Source organism: Centropristis striata, chromosome 22 (genome assembly GCF_030273125.1).
Source record: "Centropristis striata isolate RG_2023a ecotype Rhode Island chromosome 22, C.striata_1.0, whole genome shotgun sequence".
Lineage (NCBI taxonomy): Eukaryota > Metazoa > Chordata > Actinopteri > Perciformes > Serranidae > Centropristis > Centropristis striata.
Genome location: NC_081538.1, coordinates 2721683 through 2735362, shown reverse-complemented (window position 1 = coordinate 2735362; position 13680 = coordinate 2721683).

Genomic DNA, 13680 nt, shown 5'->3' with positions numbered 1-13680 from the left:
CAACACAGCAGTAAATCTGAGGTTTGCTTTCAGTTTTGTTGACCTGGAGGAGACGGACAAACTTAGAATGTTGTGTTTAAAAACAGTAAGCAACAATTCCTGCATATTATGCCTTTAAGCACAATTGCCCAAAAAAAATCCCACAGATTCCAGCTGCTCGAATGTAAACAGCTTTGATTTGGGTGTAACTTGGGCATTGGGATATTGCGATGGGCAATTTTTCTATTTTCTGACATTTCATGGACCAAATCATCTCTAAAATAATCTCTAGATTACTTTGTGGCAGCCCTAGAATGGGTAAATTGTAAAATGTGTATTTTTTTTAGGTATTTGGTTTTGAAATATGTTTTTTTTGCCAACATTATCTTTATTGAGTTTTCAAAATGTTTCCAAAATACATAAATATACAGAAAAAAGAGTGCTCTCACAACAAAGGGGCAACTAAATTATTGTCCAGCATTCAGATTGTCCTTCCTTGAAAATCAGAAATTTATGAGATAACATAGAGCAACACTTAGGTGAAAATACAAATATAAAATACAAAAAAATAAAAAACAAACAAACAAAAGAAACAACAACCAGAATAATAATAATAAGAGTTTCTCCATCTTATCACGAGTTAGCCCAGGTTATTTCACTATTTAGCATGGTTCAAAAATACAAATGCAGATGTACAATTCACACAGAATAAAGATATCACATATCAAAATAAAAATTATTTTAGATCACTGCAAGGGATTACCCCTAACTACGCCTCGTCAGCTTCATTCCCCACATTACTTAAATCTACACTCTCCATATATTCCATAAAAGGACCCCAAATGCTTTGAAATAGTGATAGTTTCCCTTTAATATTGATGTTTTATTTTGTTTAAGTATAAAAAGTGAATTGTTTATGGTTGTGTTGTGTGTTCCAGCTGTAAATCGAGATTACCAGTATTTCTTGATGCTATGACAGCATCAATATTTGTATTCTGAAATAAAAAGACGACAAGTTGCAGTGTGAGTTGAGGACACACAAACTGTTCTTTAAGTCTGAATACCAAGTTGATGTCAACCATGTGACTGACAGTAAAAGACTTGATTCATCCCTCCACATGCATTAACTGATGCAGGATTTCAGTAATTGCCTCCACCAAGGAGGTTATGTTTTCAGTTAGCAGGATTAAAGAAAAGGTACATGCTAGATTTTCATGAAACACAGTGAAAGGATGATGCATGGGCCGAGTAGGAACATATTACATTTCTGAGCAGATCAAAATCTCAGGGCGGACACACAAATTATTTTACACTTTCCTGAACTTTGCGAGAAAGGGCATGCGCTCTCTGAGTGCCCTTCTAGCCATCAGACAGAAAGTGTAGAAAAAATAAATATATTTTTCTGTTATTTCAGTGTGGGCGACTCAAAAAAACATTCAGAAAAAGTGAAACTAAATTGGCATTTTCCAACCTTATGTGAAATCTCTGCAGACAAGGTCCCGACCTGATGCTTTTAGTCTCATCATTACTCCCCCACCTCAACAAACCCTTACCACTCAATTAGTTTACACTTTAATTTCAGCGAGCTAGCGGAGAAGCTAATGCTCTTTGAGAGATCTCTCAGCGGCTTTATACACTTTGACTGTGGGTGTAGACGGGAGGGAAAGCAGATCTCTCCAAGGTCTATAAGCTCCCTGATTTTGCCCATATAGAAGGAATAATGAGCCTCTCCACTGTTGTCTCAGCCCGACCCCGGATTTAAGTCCTCCCCCAACAAGCCTCCATTCACAAACGGTGTGTTTTTACATTTACATATACATACGATTTAAAGGAATCCTTCAGGTCTTGGATTAGTCCACGCCCCCCCTTACTTAAAGTTTTCTATTGGTCTTTTCCGCATCAGTGGTGCCTCATGATGAGCTTCCTTTTGACTAAAACCAGTTAGAAGTCTTTCATCTCACATTTGGAAGTCGCTCAGTCATTCATTCGCAACATCGTACTTCTTCAGCTGGTTTAGCTGGTGTTTTAGTTTTTCATTATGATTTATGTTAGTGTGGCTCCGTCTAGTTTTACTTGAAACGCACACTTCAATTATGGAGCGTGAGGATGTAGTTGACGCGTGTCTTAAGCCGAAAAAATCCCACAGTTTCTTTCTTATGGTTTATTGAAAACCTTTCGTTTGAGCATTGCAAACAATAAACTGCAGCAATCCAAAAAATAATAATAATTATGAGCACGGTCAAAAACTAGTGTGCTCTCCTCGTCTCCATAATCCTAATAATCCGAATGTTTTAAGTCTCGTCTAAAGACCCATTTTTATTCCTTGGCTTTTTAACACTGCGTGAGTTTTGTGGTCCTCTGTGTCTTTTATTTTATTTATTTTACTACTTTTAACCGCGTCTTTTATTTTATTTTCCTATGTTTATCTGTTTGATTGTATTGTTTTATTTATGGCATCATTTTAGATTTATACACTTATTATTTATTGCTGATTGGTATATGGAATTGTTTGTTTTATTGTTGATTTTATGTACAGCACTTTGGAGACGTTTGTGTTGTTTAAATGTGCTATACAAATAAAGGGGATTGGATTGATTGGATTAATTAAAACAAGTAAGCAATTATGACGCTACACACATCTCAGCCAATAAGAAGAGTGCAATTCCTACGAACCAATATGCATTCTTACAACTTAAATAAAGAACTATGAACTATGAAATACAAATCTGAATTATTTATCAGCTTCTCTACAGTGTACAAAATGGCTCTAACAATTTATTTCCTAAGAATTTACACCTCTGCTCAGGACATGTTGTTCCTCAACAAGTGCACACCAGCTGATGTGTATAGCTTTTATGCGCATTTTTAAAAAAAGTTTTATAAAATGTTTCCATCAAGCTTTTCTTATGCAAATCTTCAAAATATTCACAGAAATGTGTTGGTTAAAATATAACTACTGTCTGTTTTATTTAAGTTTTAGACAAAATCCAAACTTTTTTGAAATCCTTGTTGTTCTATTATATTCTAACCCTAACCCTAACATTTTTAGAGTCACTATATAACCCTCTGCATCTAATACCAACACAATGTTTATTGATTAATTGCACTACAGGTACATTAATGCAGCTGTTCTCAACCTTGGGGTCGGGACCCCAATTGGGGTCGCGAGATGATTTCTGGGGGTCGCCAAATCATTTTGAACACAACATTTTTGGTCATTCGTGTTTTTTTTTTAAAAGTAATTTTGTGTCTTTTTTTGGTCATTTTGTGTCTTTTTTTGGTCATTTTGTGTCTTTTTTAAGTCATTTTGTGTCTTTTTTGGGTCATTTTGTGTCTTTTTTGGGTCATTTTGAGTCTTTTTTGGTCATTTTGTGTCTTTTTTTGGTCATTTTGTGTCTTTTTTAAGTCATTTCTTCGTCTTTTTTGGGTCATTTTGAGTCTTTTTTTGGTCATTTAGTGTCTTCTTTGTCATTTTGTGTCTTTTCTGGTCATTTTGTGTCTTTTGGTCATTTGTGGTCATTTTGAGTCTTTTTTGGTCATTTTGTTTCCTTTTTTGGTCATTTTGTTTCTTTTTTGTATGATCTGAACTGTGCGTGTGAAATTCTGTTCAGTGAGCGGGGGTCGAACCAATACTCGAATACCAATCTTACAACTTAAATAAAGAACTATGAACTATGAAATACAAATCTGAATTATTTATCAGCTTCTCTACAATGTACAAAATGGCTCTAACAGTTTATTTCCTAAGAATTTACACCTCTGCTCAGGACATGTTGTTCCTCAACAAGTGCACACCAGCTGATGTCAGACAAAACAACTCCTCCGTCCTCCTCCCCCACACCAGCGTCAGCAGGATCAGATTTTATGAATCAGTGTTACGTTTCAGTCAAATCTCCCCGCTTCCTGTAAACGGTTCCTGATCTGCCTTGCACCACCGTCATCGTATGAGTGGAGCGGACACATCTGTGTGAGGCAAAGCTCCACAGGAGACTTCCGTCGCCAGAAGATGGATGGAAATGTATCAGCAATGAATAAATACGCCCAACAACTTCCCTTCATCCCTCCCTCATTGCAACAGATGTTACAGCTCCGTCGTGTTTTCTCTCCCATGGTGCAATGTGGTTCCACTTTTGTTTATTTATCCACTCGTTCCCGTACTTGTCTTGAGTGGATGCGGAAACTGGATGTGCACGCATTGGAGCTACGTGAATGTATGTGTAGGTGGAAGGTCTTGCAAAAAGGAGATTACCCAAGCCCCGTCATGCACACGATGGGGCTGCGTGACCCCCTTTGTAAACCTGGAGGCCGACCTTTGACCTTTTGAGAAGCGATGAAATGGAGGGAAACCTCCCATTTCCCTCCGCCGGGGTTTGGAGGCTCTTCTAGTGTAGAGGAAGCATTGTTAATGAGCTCTAGAATGGATTTTTAATGAAAGCGCCACTTTGTTTGAAGAGTACGAGCGGGGCAAAAAGAGCATGCAAGAGCAGAAACAGGTGTTGACTGGACATATGATGAAATAGGGGGATTATTTGATATTTTTTGTCATTGTGAAGGCCTTAAAATTACATGGAAATGTGTCTTTAATGGCGTAAATGCCAGACCTTTTCTCAATTACACTCCAGATGTCTCTTCTTAAGCCGAAAAAATCCCACAGTTTCTTTCTTATGGTTTATTGAAAACCTTTCGTTTGAGCATTACAAACAATAAACTGCAGCAATCCAAAATATAATAATAATTATGAGCACGGTCAAAAACTAGTGTGCTCTCCTCGTCTCCATAATCCTAATTAAAACAAAGTAAGCAATTATGACGTTACACACATCTCAGCCAATAAGAAGAGTGCAATTCCTACGAACCAATAGGCATTCTTACAACTTAAATAAAGAACTATGAACTATGAAATACAAATCTGAATTATTTATCAGCTTCTCTACAATGTAGATGTAAATAGGGGGATTATTTGATATTTTTTGTGATTGTGAAGGCTTTAAAATGACATGGAAGTGTGTCTTTAATGGCATAAATGCCAGACTTTTTCTCAATTACACTCCAGATGTCTCTTCTATTCAAATTATCTCTTTGTCTGGACTTTAGAAACGCTGGAAACCTTGAGTTGACACTTTCACATGCTATCGGAGACGTACTTTCAGGCTTCATATACTGTGATATATAGCTCATTGTACAGCTCTCACTGACACAGACAGGTTTACAGAGTTACCGTAATGATTGCCTACACAGATGTGTTTTTTCTGTTCCCTTCCCATGCCTTCACATTCAGGTAAATGTTTAATTGTGACATACCGCATGCGCAACTGCTGATATATTAGGTGATCTTCCTCTTTTACAGCCAAATGTGTGTGATGAAAAAGTCCAGAGTTGCACAGTTATCTCCTTAACTTATGCTCCTCATGTTCTCCTCCCTTTTTTTGCAATAAACGGCGTCAATATAACTCACCCATGTGCTGATGTTTTACAGTTTTACTTTCCTCACTTGTGATCTGTTCCTGCATATTTTATGGTGTCATATGATCGTGGATACAGCCTAGTCTAGATTTATTCTAGCTCAACCTGAAAATTAAAAATATTTTTTTTTCCTGAGTTGCTAAGTGTTATAAACTGGCTGTAGAGATTATTTTGAGTACAATAAAACTATATGGCATTTGGCTTCTGGTGCTCATAGCACAAAAACTAGTTTAACGTAGGAACTATTTTCTTTATAGTGTACTTCCTGCTTAAAACTGCTGTCAACAATGCTGTTAAGTATTCTAAATGTATTTCTTTTTTTGCGCTTTAAACACCACAAGCCAAGTGCCGTTTACAAATCATTTCGGAAGTCAGCTCTGTCTCCACTGTGTTAATGTGTTTTAGTGTCTGTTTTGGTAATTTTGTGTCTTTTTTTTGGTAATTTTGTGTGTTTTTTGATCATTTTGTGTGGTTTTTTTTGGTCATTTTATGTCTTTTTTTTTGGGTCATTTTGTGTCTTTTCTGGTCATTGTGTGTCTTTTTTGGTCATTTTGTGTATTTTCTGGTCAGTTTGTGTCTTTTTTTGGTAATTTTGTGTCTTTTTTTTGGTCATTTTGTGTCTTTTTGGTCATTTTGTTTCCTTTTAGAGCCATTTTGTTTCTTTTTTTGGTCATATTGTGTCTTTTTTGGTCAATTTGTGTCTTTTTGTGGTCATTTGTTGTCATTTTGTGGTCAATTTGAGTCCTTTTTTTGCTTAATTTTATGTAACTTTTTGGTCAGAGAGATGTTTTAGTTGTTGTCTGCTTCATTATTTGTCCAAAATATCAACTGAGCTTGTATGATCTGAACTGTGCGTGTGAGATTCTGTTCAGTGAGCGGGGGTCGCGACTCAAAAAGGTTGAGAACTACTGCTTTAATGTATGACAAAAAACACGTTTTCCTGATTTTGGGGGTGAACTGTCCCTTTAAGGCCTTGGCTAACCACCTCACAAACAGAAATGCTGCTCTGTTATAAAAAACCCTTCTTGCTACTGTTCTTCCTCTGCTCCTCCACCCGTTTTTCCTGACTATCTCCCTCCTTTTCCTCATCCATGTTTCCTGGACATGTCATTCGCTGAGTCAGGGTTTGCTGTGTGACCTCCCGTAACACGGACTATAGGAGGTGGCGTTTGGGAACAGGAAGTGAGTAGGAAGAGGAACTCCCCCTGGCATAAAGGACGTGATAGAGAGTCCGTACCTTGAACTCCGTGTGTCATTTATCGAAACAGCAATAAGTAATTGTGTGGTGGCAGTGGCCTCTGGGAGGCTGCGTAAGCTAGGCGTGTGCTAAAGAAGGGGAAAGGTCAAAGGTCAGTGTGTGTACGGGGTGGGACATTTCCGATGTTCTCTGTAAAACAGACATCTGGGGTCATGTTACCATAATCATTTTCTCTAACACACACACACACACTCATGCAGAGAACATTAACAGCGCCTCCCATAGCGCCGGATGAAGATACACCATCATATCAGTAACAGCACATTGACACTTGCCACACACACAGACCTGTTTGACGCCTATCCCCTATCCGCTGTGTCCTCATAACCAGGGTGTCTCGTGTCCTCTTCTATTTTTACCGGCAGGCACTGAAAGCCTCTGGAAGCTCCTTGTCAATGGGCATCTCATTCCACCGCCAACGGCGTGTCACCATTTATTAAGTCGTCATTACTCAGGGCCACTCCGGGTGCCGGAGGGGGGGGTGGTTGCAAATAGATCGGCGAGGATAGGTCGGACTGTTGCTGCACTCCCTAAAGGGCAAGCCATAACGGCGTGTTCCAGCACATCTCACTCCAACGGTGAAGATCGATGCAGGTAGCCCGGCTGCCATTAGTTTGGCTAATGCAGATAAATGGGAGGAAGGTGGCTGATCGGGGCGGAGCAGAGAGGCAGAGGTCGATGGAGGGAGGCTGAGAGCGAAGAGAGATGATCTGATGATGGTCATTTTGTGTCTTTTCTGGTCATTGTGTGTCTTTTTTGGTCATTTTGTGTATTTTCTGGTCAGTTTGTGTATTTTCTGGTCAGTTTGTGTCTTTTTTTGGTCATTTTGTTTTTTTTAAAATAATTTTGTGGTCAATTTGTGTCTTTTTTTGGTCATTTTGTTTACTTTTTGGGTCATTAAGGCCTTACCGGCCTTATTTATTATTATTATTATTATTACTATTATTATGATATATTATATTACTTTACTTGTAATTACTCTATTTATATTTTTTCATTTTACTTTTATATTGTTTATTATCTACTATTACATATTATGTTATATTATATTATATATATATATATTATATACTGTACTATTATTATTATTATATACCGTCTAGTCACTATAGCATCGTTGCCATCATATCACCAGTTTAATTATTACCATCATCTTGCCAACCATCCTACCAACTGATGATGTTCTTTTCTTAACTTCTTAAGTGTCCTTGTTCTTTTCTGTGTTTTTTTTATCTATCTATCTATCTATCTATCTATCTATCTATCTATCTATCTATCTATCTATCTATCTATCTATCTATCTATCTATCTATCTATCTATCTATCTATCTATCTATCTATCTATCTATCTATCTATCTATCTATCTATCTTATTTCTTTTTTTAGTCATTTTGTGTCTTTTTTTGGTCATTTTGTTTCCTTTAAGAGACATTTTGTTTCTTTTTTTGGTCATATTGTGTCTTTTTTGGTCAATTTGTGTCTTTTTGTGGTCATTTGTTGTCATTTTGTGGTCAATTTGAGTCCTTTTTTGCTTAATTTTATGTAACTCCATTAGTTTGGCTAATGCAGATAAATGGGAGGAAGGTGGCTGATCGGGGCGGAGCAGAGAGGCAGAGGTCGATGGAGAGAGGCTGAGTGCGAAGAGAGATGAGAGTACCTTCGTGTGTCCGTCCACACATCTTTTTGTTTGGGGTAAACAGCTAAAAAGGCTGTTTAGACTAAAGGGGCGATGAGAGACGAGGACGTGGGCGCCATGGTTGTGGAAGTGAATGCACAATGGAGGACGTGGATGCATGAAGGCACACATCAAGATTCAGTCAGAACAACTTGAACAGAGAAAGAGTCAACATGGCTGAAAGAAAGATTCCTGAAAATTACACCTTGGGCCTTATTTTCATAGATTTAGCTGTAGTTTTTCCCAGCTTGGGATAAATAAAGTCTATCTATCTATCTATCTATCTATCTATCTATCTATCTATCTATCTATCTATCTATCTATCTATCTATCTATCTATCTATCTATCTATCTATCTATCTATCTATCTATCTTTTATGGCTGACTATAAATTAAAATCTAATTTAAATGATCAAAAGTGAAAGTACTTTTTCTGCAAATTACATATTATTAGATTTCACGTTATTAGACAAATAATATTGATGAATAAATGCAAAAGTAGCACTAACTTTATGTTGGTCAGTGAAGTTTGGGAGGTTCCCGGCCCCTCCAAGAGCCACAAGATAATTCAATTCAATTCAATTCAACTTTATTTATAGAGCTCATTTCATGCACAAGGCAGACTCAATGTGCTTCACAATGTATATACACAAGTACAGTTCAAAACAGAAAACAAGACAACAGAAAACAAACAAACAAAAACAAACACAATTAGATGAGAGGACTTGTAAGATAATTATTAGGAAAAGAAAGAAGAAAAATAAAGTTTTGAAACACATATTTATAGTAATAGTTTAGACATTTCTGTAATGATTGACTTTAAAATATAATAAAAAATTGGGTAATTTGTTCTTTCTGGGTACAGCTTCCTCCCATAGTCGAAAAAACATGCAGCTTAGGTTTAATTGGTGACTCTAAATCGCCCGTAGGAGTGAATGAGAGCGTGAATGGCTGTCTGTTTCTATGTGTCAGCCCCGTCTCTCGTCCAATGTCAGCTAAGATCGGCTCCGGCCCCCCGCGACCCGACTTCAGATAAGAGGTGAAGAATGATGGATGGATAACTTGATCTCTCTGGGATTCAAACAGTTATTTAAATGTCAACCAGTGTATTGGAACAGTTTAGAGGGAAACTCCTGGAATGTCTGGGAGATGAAGAGGAGGCAAAACTAGACCAGCGACTGGCTTCATCTCGAACAGATGTATTTTATGACAATCATACAATTGTTCTTTTTTAAATAAAAAAATAAATACATCCATCAGATGACTGTAGTGCAGTAAAAATTCACTATTTGTCTCTGAGATGTAGTGGAGTTGAAGTATAAAGTAGCACAAAATGGAAGTATTTAAGTATGAATACCTCGAAATTGTAAATAAGCATAGTACTTAAGTAAAAGCACTTCCAACACAGCAGTTATGATTACAATGTGCACACATCTGGGAAAATAAAAAAGGTTGACGAGGCACAAAGACGGCAGTGATGGCTCAGATTATCTAAACCAGTAGTTCTCAACCTTTTTGAGTCGCGACCCCCAATTTAACATGCGACCCCCGCTCACTGAACAGAATCTCACACGCACAGTTCAGATCACCCAAAAAGAAACAAAATGACCAAAAAAAGACACAAATTGACCACAAAATGATAAAAAATGACACAAAATGACCCAAAAAAGACACAAAATGACCCAAAAAAGACACAAAATGACCAAAAAAGACACAAAATGACAAAAAAAGACAAAATGACCAAAAAAAGACACAAAATGACCAAAAAAGACACAAAATGACCAAAAAAGACACAAAATGAGTAAAGAAAGACACAAAATGACTACAAAAAGGAAACAAAATGACCAAAAAAGACACAAATTGACCACAAAATGATCAAAAAAGACACAAAATTACCCAAAAAAGACACAAAATGACCAAAAAAAGACACAAAATGACCAAAAAAAGACACAAAAAAGACACAAAATGACCCCAGAAAGGAACAAAAAATGACCAAAAAAGACACAAAATTACCCAAAAAAGACACAAAATGACCAAAAAAAGACAAAAAAAGACACAAAAAAGACACAAAATGACCCCAGAAAGGAACAAAAAATGACCAAAAAAGACACAAAATGACCAAAAAAAGACACAAAATGACCCCAGAAAGGAACAAAAAATGACCAAAAAAGACACAAAATGAGTAAAGAAAGACACAAAATGACCAAAAAAAGGAAACAAAATGACCAAAAAAGACACAAATTGACCACAAAATGATCAAAAACTGACCCCAACTGGGGTCCCGACCCCAAGGTTGAGAACAGCTGATCTAAACCACTTCATTTGGAGGTAAACCCAAAAGAAAACGCACCTGAAATGTCCATTATTACACAGGAAACTGGACTTCAGCTATGCTAAGTACAGAAGGTCAAAGTTGTAACAGGGAGATCGGTCTTTGAACTGTAATCGGTATTTATTATGGACAGTTTGGATAATAATTTTACAGTTTGGCTAAGAGTTTTAAGCACCGATGCTGTGTTTCCAAATCATAGCAGCTATCTCGGAGGGATAAATATTATTTTATAGGAATGGTAATGGCCAAAACTACAAAAACAAGATCCAAGTTCCCAAGATCCCTAATAAGCCGGCCCTTTAAGGATCGGGTTCCTTTAAGGAGACAAATGTCCCACATGCAACTTTTCTTGTAAAGTTCCTGGAAATGATTTAGGACACCGACTGCAAAAAGTTATACCTCAGCTTTATAGAACACACAGACACACACAAAATCTCAGGTTTTTCGTGTCTGCTTTCCAGTGCAGCAACAATAGTTTTGTAACATAAAGCAGCGCTGGGAGTGCTGGAATATGAGGGTACCCTTATATTATAGCACACCAGCCCCAACTCTCAGGTTGTTTTCTTTTGAACCTGGTCTCACAGAAATCTGTGAAATAGCCACGGATTTCGCTTAACTCAAAATCCGTGGAATAGCCACGGAATCGCTTAAATTTCCGTGAAACTGACACGGATTTCGCTACAATGCAAGTTAATGACAGTTATATCCCGTGGCTATTCCATAGATATTTGTTCCTATTGGTTTGTTCCAAGTCACGTGACTTTCAAGGTTCCGGCAGTCAGAACAAAAAACATGGCGGACAGTTCTCTCATTTTTAGTGAAAAATCAATATTTTGACTTGAGTTTCTGCATAAAAATGGATTTTGATCACATTTCTAGCGAGAAATCAACATGGTCTCACAGAAATCCGTGGAATAGCCACGGAAACGCTCAAATTTCCGTGAAACTGACACGGATTTCGCTACAATGCAAGTTAATGACAGTCATATCCCGTGGCTATTCCAACATATAAAGTGATTATGTACATTCACTGAGTGAATATTTAGAAAATAAAACATATATTTCTCGCTAGAAATGTGATCAAAAATCCATTTTTATGCAGAAACTAAGTCAAAATATTGATTTTTTTTTTACTAAAAATGAGAGAACTGTCCGCCATGTTTTTTATTCTGACCGCCAAGACCTTGAAAGTCACGTGACTTGGAACAAACCAATAGCCACGGGATATGACTGTCATTAACTTGCATTGTAGCAAAATCCGTGTCAGTTTAACGGAAATTCCACGGATTTTGAGTCAAGCGAAATCCGTGGCTATTTCACGGATTTCTGTGAGACCATGTTCCAAGAAATATATGTTTTATTTTCTAAATATTCACTCAGTGAATGTACATAATCACTTTGTATGTTGGAATAGCCACGGGATATGACTGTCATTAACTTGCATTGTAGCCAAATCCGTGTCAGTTTCACGGAAATTTGAGCGATTTCTGTGTGATTTTCATGTTGAAAGCAGCGCTGGGAGTGCTGGAATATGAGGGTACCCTTATATTATATTATAGCACACACTCACCACACCATGCAGCCTCAACTCTCAGGTTGTTTTCTTTTGGTGTCTTGAGGTGTGTGAGTTGACACATCAGCACTCCTGTTTATCAAAGCTTTTATCACCTCAACACTGCTATTTCACCCTCGGAGAGGAAGCAGGAGGTGCCCACACACACACACACACACACACACACACACAAACACCTGCAGGGGCGAGCGGGGGTTGAGAGGAGCGAGGAGGGAGGAGGGGTTGTTGTTGACCTGCCCTGCTGATGTGAATGACTTAACCAGATACAGGATCTGCCTCAGACTACACAGGTTAACTACCAGCATGTGTTCCCTCTCAACCGGCAGATTTCATCTGGATAAGTCAAAAACACTCTCAAAGGCTCGACCCTCTGTGGGAAAATTGCTGCTTATAATTTATGTACAATGATCCTCATAACTCTCTGAAAAAATGTAAATTCTGGAAATCAAAAGACAGGCCTTTTTAAGTAATCTCCCTTATAATCTACTTTGTTGAAGCTTGGAGAGAACATTATATGGCTATTCTAGAAATTAGAAACTCTTGTTCTGTCTCGCCTGGTCCTGATTTATTTCCCATAACTTTTCCCAGGGCTGGGAATATTTCTCTATGTTCAATTCTCCTCCCACGTTTCAATCTAAACATCCTGAAAAAAAGTCATAAATATGATCCACAATGCAATTAAAATTAAGAAAGATAATGTGGATGATCCTTTTTCACCAGTGCTGAACTCAAAGTGGTGTATTTTCAGTATATAAAGTGAAGTTCAGATGGTGAAAAAACTGTGAATTCCTCCCACATTCCCTTATGTCTCAATCCTGTTCTCACATATATTATTATACATGTTTACTCAGACAAAACCAAACAAATAAGTCTAAAGATTCAATCCAACATGGCTGTATAGTCCTTAAAGTGCTAAAAAAATAAGTACAAGTTTAAATAAAAGTTAAATATCCATAGAGCAGTAGAGGTACCCCAATCCTTTAGTTGAGGAAAAAAAGAAATAAGACAATTTTAAAATACTCGATTATAAGTAAAAGTCAGAAATTAAAATGTTATTTAATTAAAAGTACAGAAATATTATCAGCAATATGTACTTGGTACCAATACCAAAGGTGTGCATTTTGCATGTAAAACTCCTTTTACAGTGTAATTTTATTTAAGAAAAGGATTATTCTATAATATTATATCATATACAGTTACATGCATGTTGTCCGCGACCCCCGCTCACTGAACAGAATCTCACACGCACAGTTCAGATCACCCAAAAAGAAACAAAATGACCAAAAAAATACACAAATTGACCACAAAATGATCAAAAAAAGACACAAAATGACCAAAAAAAGACACAAAATGACCAAAAAAGACACAAAATGACCAAAAAAGACACAAAATGACCAAAA